At 43.5% G+C, this 10,449-nt stretch overlaps 1 pseudogene; it reads left to right on the top strand.

Annotated features, from left to right (window-relative positions):
* The first annotated feature begins 9,245 nt into the window (after nucleotides 1-9,245).
* Nucleotides 9,246-10,439, top strand: LOC122448355 (annotated as a pseudogene).
* Nucleotides 10,440-10,449: the final 10 nt, after the last annotated feature.

The following is a 10,449-nucleotide window of genomic DNA, read 5'->3' as shown; positions in this document are numbered from 1 at the left end:
TAAATAGCCTGCACTGTTTGGTATGGAGTACACCCTGAACCATTTAGTACATCGAACAAGCTGAATTCTGCAACCCCTCCACCTCCCTATGTCGGCACGCACACACACACACACACACACTCACACTCACACACACTCACACTCACACGTATTCTTACATCCATCTTGCAAATGCTTTTAAATGAAGATTTGCAAGTAAAGCTCAGTAAACTGTGACAGTATCTTACACACTGAGATGAGAGCCTCACCTGGCTCTCTGTGATTGCTCACACTAGTTTTTCTGTTTCCAGACCTTAGGAGATGTATGAGGTTGGGTACCGTCTCTTCTCTCTCATTAGAGATAGAGCAGTCGAAGTTAGCAGATGGCTGGAGACAGTGCCATGGAGATATACATGTAAGCATTGTACTAATACATGTATATATAGAAGTTCACTAGCCCTTCATAGCAGTCTGTACTTAAATGTGCCTCAGGTAAAAGGTCTTAATAGGTAATCTTCAAGTTCTGCAGATTTTTCCTGGGTCACATCATTAGCAATGTAAATTTCCCTAGGTTCATATTGAGCAGTTTTTATTTTCATTTACTGATTGATTCATTCATAAAGTATTAATATGCCAGATATGGATTCCATACCTTCTGGATGTCAGTGCTTAGTGCTGGGCCTCACCTTCGTGGCCTTTGCCATCCAAATCTGTGCTGTCAGAGGCCACAGGGGCCACATGTGGCTGCCGATGACTTTAAACATGAATAGTTCAACTGAGATGTGCTGTGCATGTAAACTATACCCTGGATTTCCAAGACTGGTTACAAAAATGCTATACAATATCTCATTAATAATTGTTGTTGTGTTGAATTGATGTTGAAACAATATTATTTTTGATAGACTAATTACGTAGACTTCTAAAATTAATCTTAACTGCTTCTTTTTATTCTTTTAATGTGGCAACTAGAAAATTTAAAAATACCCATGGTGCTGAGATTTAAATATATAATTACCCATCTAATGGCAAATTGTAGTAAGTATCATGAAATTCAAATGTCCGCCACCCTCATTAAGCATGTCACTGGTGATTTGAAGAAGTTAATATTTCTTCCTAGAGATATGAAGTGTAGCAAAATAAAACAAGGCTGGTAGCCAGAGAAACCTGGCTTTGAATCTAGCACTCACTAGCCATGTGTCCCTAGGCAAGTTTTTTAATTCTTTGAGTCTTGATTCCTTCATCAAGTGAACACCCCACAGGATGTCAGAAGGATTAAAGATAATGAATGAATGAGTACCTAGCCCAGAATCTGACATATACTAACTGCTTGTAAGTAATCCCGATTATTTGGTGTATGTGTGTGTTTAATCAAGGACGCATGGAACAGGTGGGTAGCACAGGGCTGACTTTGTATCAGTGTCAGCACTTTCAACGCAAGTGACATCAGGGGTGATGAGAAGCAGTGGAAATAGCACAGGGATGCAGGCTGAGAAAGGCTCCCACCAGCAAAGTTTTATTTAATACTGGCTCTCTTAACCCTTCCTTGACTATAAACCAAATGAATCTCCAGCCCATGAAAGGTCTAGCTGGGAATTCTAAGGCATGAGTTAGGCATGCCTTACTAAAGGCATGAGTGAGCAAGTCATGAGTCCCACATTCTCCCTGTGTGACTAAGGCTTCCACACCCTTAGCCATGACCTTTGGTAAGCAGTTCTAAAAGTATAAAAATGTGCCCTGAAACAGTTATTGAATGCAAATTTGCCATTTGCTGACACATTAGAAGTCTCTGATAGCACTCTGTACTTCTTATAGACTACAAAGCCAACTTCACACTGCTTGAGGTTGACTTACCAACTAATTAATCAAGTAAAAGAGGAAATCTTGAATAAAGACTCAATGTTATGAAATCCTCAACCTGATTTATATCTCTTATGACCCTGGACAGACTTACCGAAATTCAGGTCAATTTACCAGGAAGTTACCCTTCATTGTTTGTGTACATGAGAAGTCACTGCATTGTGTCCGACTCTTTGTGACCATATGGACCATAGCCCACAAGGCTCCTCTGTCCATAGGATTCTTCAGGCCAGAATACTGGAGTAGATTGCCATTTCCTTCTCCAGGGGATCTTCCCGACCCAGGGATCGAACCCACATCTCTCCTGCATTGGCAGGCGGGTCCTTTACCTCCAGACACCACCTGGGTTCATTGTACCTACAGCCAATCCAAAAGAGAATTTTAGTCTGAATCCATTCTTCCTAAGACATATTGGTCTCCTCTTCTCTTACCCTTACCCCCCGATAAGAATGATAGGAAGGCATGAATCAAATATAGGCATAAAAATATGCATGCATATATATTAGTCTCTCAGTGGTGCCTGACTCTTTTCCATCCCATGAACTGTAGCTTGCTAGGCTTCTCTGTCCATGGGGATTCTCCAGGTAAGAATATTGGAGTGGGTTGCCATGCCCTCCTCCAGGGGGTCTTCCCAACCCAAGGATCGAATCCAGGTCTCTGGCACTGCAGGCAGATTATTTACCATCTGAGCCACCAGGGAAGCCCATATATATGCATAGTATTGTTTAAAACAGACTTTTTTCCACATTTCAACAATAATTTGTGTGCCTCTGAAACACACTAAACTATTACTGACAGAGAGATTAACCACCTAATGTTCTCAGGGGAAAATGAGTCCAGAACCTAACTTTACTCCAGCATAATGCTTCTTGCTGGGCTTCCCAAATGGCGTTAGCGATAAAGAATCTGCCTGCCAATGCAGGAGACACAGGTTCAATCCCTGGGTTGGAAAGATCCCCTGGAGGAGGACATGGCAACCCACTCCTGTATTCTTGCCTAGGAAATCCCATGGACAGAAGAGCCTGGTGGGCTATAGTCCATGGGGTCGCAAAGAGTCAGACACAACTTAGCAACTGAACACACACATACTTCTTTCTGTCCTCGTTAAATTGGGCATAATGTTCTCTCAGTCATCAGACCCTTTGGTTTTCTCACTTATTCCCTCCACTTGCAAAGAAATGTCCAACCTCCCTCTCACACAGCCCCGTGCATCCTTGCTTTCTCCCTCCCAGCTACACTGGGACCCAATTTTGTGGCAGACTTGCTGACCTAGTTGGTGAGCATCCAAGTATGTTTACCTGGCAGAGGTTTGCTGGTTGTACGGGCTACCATGTGTTAGAGGTTACACAGACACACTTGTGTTCCTTCTTCCCTTTTATTCATTCAACAAACACATGTTGACTGCCTTCTCTAATCCAAACACTATTTCAGTGGCTGAAACAAAGCAGAACCAAATCCGTTTCTTTTTGGAATTTACATTTTCTCTGGGAGTGATTCTCAAGATAAATAATGAAAACACTGAGAATCTCAGATGATAAGTGCTAAGGAGAAAAATAGAGCGGGACATGGGGGAGTCAAATGTGTTGCATTTTAAGACGGGACAGAGGAGGTCAGTGTCACTGAGAGGTGGTGTGATAACCTGGACCTGGATGCAGAGGCAGGCACCCTGCTCCGACCTTCTTCTTGACTCTGTTCCTTCATGAGACTGGTTAGAGAGCGATGCAATCTCAAGTTTAAATCTTGTGGAAAACATCTAAGCTGTGTGCTCCAGTTGTAGCATTTACCAGAGGGCTCCAAGCCTACCAAAATGACAAATTCAGCTCAGCTCTTCATCGCCTAGAATTCCCTTGGGAATTTCCCCAATGTAGAGGTTATTAGCAGGGCAGGATTTGAGAACCGCTGGACTTCCAGCTCTAATAGTTCTAAAATAGCATGAAAACAACACTCACACCCTCTGGCAACAGTTTTCTCTCCATCTCCCCTAAACCCCTTGTGAGGCGGGGGTTCAGATTCCTAACATAAAACTGTGAATTGTGACTTCTGCAGGCAGGCCTGACTTTCTAATTCAGTAAAAAGGAGCAGTTCCGTGCCATTAGAGATGAATAATAGTAATAATCACTTGCTTTTATTGATTCCCCCTCCCTTTTTTTTAACTGAAAATCCTATGCTTTAGGACTTTTCTAAAAATTTACATAGATCATTTTATTTAATCTGCTTCCCTGGTGGCTCAGATGGTAAAGAATCTGCCTGCAATGCAGAAGACCCAGGTTTAATTCCCTGGCGAAGGGAATGGCTACCCACTCCAGTATTCTTGCCTGGAGAATTCCATGGACAGAGGAGCCTGGCAGGCTATAGTCCATGGGGTCGCAAAGAGTTGGATAGGACTCAACAACTAACAGTTCCACTTTTCACAAAAATTCAGTTGGGTCTGCAAGTAATTATCTACTTCTTACATTTGAGGAAGAAAGCACGAAGAAGTTAAGTCACTTGCAGCTAGTCATGAATGATCTAAGACCCACATTAGACAGTGTTTGCCCGGAATACTGGAATGTGGTGATTGAAAGGTTCTTCCTGGCCAAATTACCCACGCATGCTTTGATCCCTCCAGGTTCCCGTGGCATTGTTCCTTTCTCTTCTTTCTCTTCTCTTCGCTTCCCATTTCTCTCTTTCCCCTTCATTTCTGGACCGAATGTTAACTTCACATCCTTGCTCTCCATGGTTGTGTTCCCTCCAGTCCAGGACCCTCTCCTCAGACTTTCCAGAGGACAATACCTACTTCTCTAAGAAGCACAGATCCTCTGGAAAGTCTTTTTAATGCTTTTTCTAAACACCAGTAATAAAGAGACAGAACATAGAGACCTCTTCCTAGGGCCTTTCCTCCTCATCACCTTCTCTTTCCTCTCTTAAATCCTGTTGAGAAAAAGTTATTATACCTGGTGACTCAGACGGTGAAGAATCCACCTTCAGTGCGGGAGACCTAGGTTTGATCCCTGGGTTGGGAGGATCCCCTGGAGGAGGGCATGACAATGCACTCCAATGTCCTTGTCTGGAGAATTCCATGGACAGAGGAGCCTGGCAGGCTAGAGTCCATGGGTCACAAAGAGTTGGACATGACTGAGTATCTAAGCACACATACAGAGATACTGGGGAGGGAGGGGAAATTATTTTTCCTTCTACCTCCCTAGGTTCTCCAGCTGAAGCCCCATTGATGGGACTGATAACAGACAGGGCAACAAGAGAAAAACAAACCAGAAATTTTTTAGCACATGCATCCTGCGTTCACGTGACATCCAGTGATGAGTCACTCAAAGAGACGGTTAGACTGGGCTCTCTACACCCAACTTAGTCAAGGCAGGGGTAGGGGTGATAAGGAGGAAAAAGGGCACTTATGTAAAAGCAAATGACTTTCTGGAAAATAAATGTACCCTTAGCAGAGCAGGGAGGAGAAATGATCATTTGTGCAGGCGTCTGGGTGGGGCACCTGAAGAGACTGTAGAGTTGCCCAGGGAGGGGAATTATGACAGTCTCTTCTTTGAGGGAGGCTCTGCTTTTAGACAGATGAGAGGCTTCAGGATCTCAAATGCCTTCAGCTCAAAATCACTTCTATGCCAAATGGCATATTTTGGGATGACCAGTCCTGATCCTCTTTACCATGTATATGTTCAGGAAGAAGCTTCCGTCCGATAACCCAGGTGTGCCGCGGTGTCTCTGCAGGAGGGACAGTGCTGGGAAGGAATCCCTTGGCCACTGGGAGAGAGAAAGGCTCACCTCTGGCATTTATCTCTCATTCTTCGTCCCCTCCGAGGCTGCTATCACCAGTCCTACCTGGAGGGCACCCAGGCTGAAAAGGTTTTGGGTGAGAGATGAGGTGTCAGGCAAGAGAAGAAAGATGCTAAGAAATTGTTCATGGCTGAGGTGGGCCCCACCCGATCACTGGCCGTTCCTAGATCTGTATGTTCCTCTGTACAGGTACATTCTCAGCCCTTCTATTAAGGATCTCACAAACCAGACAAATCTAACCATTCATTGCCTTCAAAATATTTAACCTTCTCACTTATTGAAGTTTGTGGGAGGTAAATTGAAATTGTTGATTTCAGTGGAAGCAGATCACAGTTACACTTTATTCTGTAGACAAGAGCTGCTCAAGCCTTGGGACTGGATGCAGCTTTGGCATTTTCACATTGAAAAGTGCTAGTAGGAGTGCAACGTGATATAAGGCAAGTTTATTTGAATTTTTGTTTTAAAAAAGAAACTTTCTCTGTGCCACCCTTTGCCCCCTTCCTTTTGCTTCCAATATCTCTGTGTGAGATATGAACCACTTCCAAACATGTTAAACTTGAAGCCCTACTTAGTTTCTCAGGCTCATTACCAAGGATTTAAAACCTCTCTATTCATTCAACAACAATGGTTTCCATGGCAATTACTGCAACACATGACATTCCCTGCAGCTCTGCTTAAAAATGCACCAGCAGAAATGGCTACACACCAACTCGGTCCTTAGGAAAGGCTAGACTAGGCAGATTTTCTTCTCACTGATGCTGGCCTTGAAAAATTAATAATAATAATGATAATAATAATAAGTCAATTGATCATTTTGATTTCTTTGTACAATATTGATTTTCTCCTTTTATTTCCACCCATCACACCTGTGAAGACATAATTTCTTGCAGCAAATCATTTGAATTGCATTTATATAAAGGTGGCTGGGGTGAAGACAAAGTACTGACCATAATTCCCATCATCCCATTACCCCCTTTCATCTCTTTCTGACTCTACATTCATTTTCTGTAGCCCTTTCCCCTTCTAAGAGAGACATAAATTCTGAAAGAATAAGTAGAGTGCCAAAGCAAAAACTCAGACGGAGCAGAGAATCACCTTCTACACAATCTGTCTGCCCTGCCTGCCTCCCACCAAGGAGTCAAACAAAAGGTGCACTTAAAATGCACCCGCAAGAAATAGCTCGTCCAGTGAATACACTCATCAGTGAGGATACCTTTCATTGAGCACAGGTGATGTGCCGGTACCGTGGCAAGAGCTTTGCATTAATTACTTCATCATCATCCTGTGAGATCTGTGTTTTTAGCTCTGTACAAATTAAGAAATGCATGCTCAGAGAGAAAGAAATTTGTTTGAGATCATGCAGCCAGATGAGTCAGACTGTGATTTTTTTTAACCCAAATTGACCTGGCTCCAGAGCCCATGCTCTTGAATTAACTGATAAAAAGACTCATTGTCTCACTCAGGTTTGAGAGAAGATAGAGTGGGGAAAGGACAGTCAAGAAGAGGTCCAAGCTGTTACCTGAGCTCTTGGACAGACTCCTGTACACTGGCTGCGACAATTCTGAACAAGTCTCTGCAGTCTTATCCCCTCATTTTCTTGGGAAATGTTATAATAATGGTGATGTTGACCTGCTTCCCTGGGTTATGTAACAAGGGACTGTGAAATAAAAAACAGGGGAGAGTTTGGAAATGCTAAGCTGTAGTGATGGTGATCATAAACCCATAGGGAGAGACATATGCAAAGGAAAGACAGAGGGAAAACACACAGAACAAGAAAGCTTTAAAACAAATGGGAAGAGGGGCTTGGCCCAGGAAAAATGAACAATATAATCCAGTTACCCTCATTCTGTCAAGCCCTAAGCAGATGTGTTGGACAAGAAATACAGCTCCTGATTCTAGCTTCTGGAAGCTTCTGGAAGACATGACTCTAGAGGAGACTATCTGGGTCATTCCTGACTATTTTCAGTCCAGAAATACATAAGGTTCTGGAAGATTTTGTGCATGTGTGTTCAGTTCTTTACAAGGAAGGATTGTGGACATAGAGGTTTCCTTTTAACAAGCATTGTAGTGATACAAATATCAGTTTTTTTCTGCTTGGGAGCCCATTTATGTAACCATTAAATAAGGAGCTACATTAGCTTCATATTAAGGTAATAGCTATGCTTATCTAATTTTGCATTTACTTTACTTAAGCTAAGTCCTTAATGATGGATGATACCTTTAATTAAAGGTTGGCAATTAATGAAGTGGTTGAGGTTACCATGCTTGACTTTATGTTTATTTAGCAGAAATGAAACATGGACGACCTTTGCATCATCTTCTCTTTTCCTACACTTTAGAAGCTATTTAAAGGAAAACTTTGGAATAGTACTCATCCATGTATTTTTGTGAAAAGCATTATTGAGTAAAAGAATAATGGGATTTTAAGACTAGAGAGTCATGTAATACTTCCAGCAAACAGATGGAGAAAAATGCGCTGAATTTAAAATTCAGTACAGTTGGTCTGAATCCCAAGTTGCCATTTACAGATCAATTAAACTTTGGCAGAGGTCACCGGGTGGGCTCCCTAAGGATGCTGACTCTAAAATAGAAATTGGAGTATGGCAGATTTATCTGGGAGTGCCCTTGGGATGTACATCCAGGGAAAGGAAGAGAAGGAAAGAGCTAGAAGTAGGATTGAACAGAGAGAGAAGCTGAGATTTCTCATAGTCTCAGCTGGCTCTCTAAGAGTTTTCAGCTGGCTCTCTTAGAAGCCCTAAAGCTGGGGTGACCCTTCAGGATGGTCCCGCGTTTAAGTGAGGGATCAGGCCCTTGTCATTCCCGCACTGATTATTCATTGGATGGAGCCCACCCAGGAAGAGGCCATGACTTTGGGCAATGGGATTCCTTTCAGCAGAGGTGCAAGCAATGATCCACCTGCCAGAAGGACCCTCAACATCTGGGGAAATACATTCTGGAAAGTGGATGTGGACAGCACACCACAACATCTGAAATGATACACTGTATCCATCCATCCATCCATTTATTCAACAGGTAGTTATGGATCTGCTGCCATCTACAATTAGGGTACCCAGTGATTAAGTGACCACAAAACCAGACCAGGCCCTTACCCTCATGAAACTTTCACTCTGGAAGAGTTTGTACTGAAGGAAGGGGTTGTCCCGAAGGAAAACAAACAAATGAAATGATTACAGAGTGACAGTACTATAAAGAAAATAGAGTGGTAAGTTAGGGATTCTTGAGAGCTGAGGCCACTTTAAATATAGCCCCTTCAAAAAGAAAAGATTGAAGAATGAATAGACAATAAGGGAGTGGAGAGAATGAGAGTGAGGAATTCATTTGAAAACATTGGCCATGAGATAAAGGAAAGAGACCAGAGCTGCAGGAGGACCTGCTGTCAAAAAATGTCATTGCTTTTGCTTTTTCACAACGGGTTTGCCTCCAGGACACAGGTGTCATGAAAACCACCATTAAACCTAAGCCAAAATGGGAAAGGAGAAGACCCGCATAAACATCGCTGTCATTGGGCACATAGATTCAGGAAAGTCGACCATGACTGGCCATCTAGTCTACAATGTGGCGGGATCAACAAGAGAACAATTGAAAAGTTCAAGAAGGAGGCTGCCGAGATGGGAAGGGGCCCTTTCAAATATACCTGGGGCTTGGACAAACTGAAAGCTGAAAGTGCATGTGGTATCACCATTGATACCTCCCTGTGGAAATTTGAGACCAGCAAGTACTATGTTACCATCACTGATGCCCCAGGACACAGAGACTTCATCAAAAACATGATTACAGGCACAGCCCAGGCTGACTGTTGCTGTCCTGGTTGTTGCTGCTGGTGTTGGGTGAATTTGAAGTCAGTATCTCCAAGAACGGGCAGACCTGTGAGCATGCCCTTCTGGTTTACACTCTGGGTGTGAAACAACTCATTGTTGGAGTTAACAAAATGGATTCCACTGAGCCACCCAACAGCCAGAAGAGATAGGAGGAAATTGTTAAGGAAGTCAGCACCTACATTAAGAAAATTGGCTACAACCCCAACACGGTAGCATTTGTGCCAATTTCTGGCTGGAATGGTGACAATGTGCTGGAGCCAAGTGTTAACATGCCATGGTTCAAGGGATGGAAAGTCACCCAAAAGGACTGCAATGCCAGTGGAACCACCCTGCCTGAAGCTCTGGATTGCATCCTGCCACCAACTCACCCAACTGACAAACCCTTGCATTTGCCTCTCCAGGATGTCTATAAAATTGGTGGCATTGGTACTGTCCCTGTGGGTCGTGTGGAGACTGGTGTTCTCAGATCGGGCATGGTGGTCACCTTTGCTCCAGTCAGTGTAACAACTGGAGTGAAGTCTGCAGAAATGCACCATGAAGCATTGAGTGAAGCCCTTCCTGGGGACAATGTGGGCTTCGATGTCAAGAACGTGTCTGTCAAAGATGTCCGTCGTGGCAATGTGGCTGGTGACAGCAAAAGTGATCCACCCATGGAAGCTGCTGGCTTCACAGCTCAGGTGATTATTTTGAACCATCCAGGCCAGATCAGTGCTGGTTATGCACCTGTGTTGGATTTTCACACAGCTCACATTGCTTGCAAGTTTGCTGAGCTGAAGGAGAAGATTGATCGTCGTTCTGGGAAAAAGCTGGAAAATGGCCCTAAATTCTTAAAATCTGGTGATGCTGCCATCGTTGATATGGTTCCTGGCAAGCCCATGTGTGTCGAGAGCTTCTCTGACTCTCCTCCCCTGGGCCGTTTTGCTGTGCATGACGAGACAGTCAGTCACTGTGGGTGTCATCAAAGCAGTGGACAAGAAGGCAGCTAGAGCTGGCA

This window comes from Cervus canadensis, chromosome 10, assembly GCF_019320065.1.
Source record: "Cervus canadensis isolate Bull #8, Minnesota chromosome 10, ASM1932006v1, whole genome shotgun sequence".
Lineage (NCBI taxonomy): Eukaryota > Metazoa > Chordata > Mammalia > Artiodactyla > Cervidae > Cervus > Cervus canadensis.
This window is presented reverse-complemented; position numbering and strand designations above follow the sequence as displayed.